This window comes from Tauraco erythrolophus, chromosome 19, assembly GCF_009769465.1.
Source record: "Tauraco erythrolophus isolate bTauEry1 chromosome 19, bTauEry1.pri, whole genome shotgun sequence".
NCBI lineage: Eukaryota > Metazoa > Chordata > Aves > Musophagiformes > Musophagidae > Tauraco > Tauraco erythrolophus.
This window is the reverse complement of record NC_141483.1, coordinates 16530372-16532264: the sequence shown is the minus strand read 5'-3', so window position 1 is coordinate 16532264 and position 1893 is coordinate 16530372.

Here is a 1893-nt window from a genome sequence, read left to right as displayed (position 1 = left end):
CAGGGGTCTTCATCCGCTGTCTTGGTGGACTTGGGATTCACCAATCAGCTTTACTATCATCTGTAGGCACCTTGCATTCCTACCATCATAGAGGTGTCCTCTGTTGTTCTTTTACTAGACCTAGACAGGCTGCAGGAATGGGTCAGCAGGAACCTTAAAAATTCAACAAGGGCAAATGCACCCAGGAAGATAAAAACCCTCACAACAACACAGACCGGGAACTGATTGATTAGGGAGCAGCTCTGCAGAAAAGGACCTGAAGGTCCTGGCAGCCAGCAGGCTGAACATGAGCCATCACTGTGCCCTGGCAGCAAAAAGGGCCAACAACATCCTTGGCTGTATTATGAGGAGCACAGCCAGATGTTGAATGAAGTGCTTATCATCTTTACACAGGACTCATTAGGCTACATCTAGATTACTATGCCCAGTTCTGGGCCTCTGCAAATATAAAACCTTGACCAACTAGAGTGAGTTCAACAGAGCCACCCAGATGCTGAGAGGGCTGGAACATTCCTGGTGTGAGGAGAGGCTGAGGGTAGGGGAAGACGGCCTTCCCAGCCTGGAGAAAAGGTGGCAGCTGAGAGCAGAAGAAAGCTAATAGCAGCCTTCCAGTATCTGCATGGTGATTACTGAGAAGACAGAATCAGGTATAGTGGTGCACGGTGGGAGGACAACAAGCAACGGGTGTGAAGTGGAACAAGAGAGGTTCAGATTTGATATAAGAAGAAAGTTTTTCATGATAAGGAGAGCTGAGCATTGGAATAGAGGAACCAGAGAAGTTGTACAGTCTTCATCCTTGGAGGTGTTCAAGGCAAACTGAATAAAACCCTGAGATACCTGATCTGACCTCTTAGCTTAGAAGTAACTTAGAACAACCTCCTGAAGTTCCTTCTTGACTGAATTATTCTGTGATCCTATACCTTTATAGTTGATTTTTTTCTGAAGTTGGGCTCACTGTTGCCATTGCAGATCCTTTTCTCTATCTGAATGCCTTTCAAGTAAACAACATGTGTCTCATTATTTTTTGACTGCTGGTCCCAGTTTTGCCACATCTACACCAACATTATAGGCAATTGCAGCCTTACATGATAGTACTGATATGGTTATCTAGGACTGAATAGCCTTACTTCCAAAAACTCCCATCATTATTCTGGACTCTACTCTGTCCTTGATACTTCTACCCAGCTATAATTAAATGCAAGAAACTTCTTATCTTGTACACTGATATTTTACATACCAGATCAGTGAAGTATGCCTTGCATTCTTTCAGTATCCTCTAAAAACCCTCCATGGTAAAGTTCCTGTTCTGCTGTTGGAACAGGTAGTTACGCCGTAGCTGTTACCACATGAGCTCTGCCCTACTCCTGTGCCAGAATATCCTTATGCTTCTGTCAGAAGGCTTCTGTAGTCCATTTCATTGCTCTAACATCATGCCACCATTTTCAATTATACCTTTCTCAGAATCTCTTTTTACCTCTCTTGTTTACAACTCTCGTGCCAGCACATACTGTGCAGTAAACATGCTTTCTCAATGTCTCATTATCTCCTGAACAAAACTGTACTGTCAGCATCTATTCTTTATTGGTCTTCTTACTGATAACTGGTTTTAGTTCCTCCAATAAAATTAAAACATACACCTTGTGCCAGTTACCCCATGGTCTTGAACTTTGGAGCAGAAATGCTTGTAAAAACAACACACATCTTCCATTTCAGAAAAATGTAACTATTAAAATAATGTGTAGGAGTTCCACTGACTACCTCCCCCACCCCCTCCATCTTTTATTGAATTGGAGATGACCTCTGAAAAGGAGCATCTCCTTCAATTTGTTTTGCTTCAGTGATTTACAACAAACCTTTGAACAGTGAGGATCTTGTTTATTTCAGGACATGTGT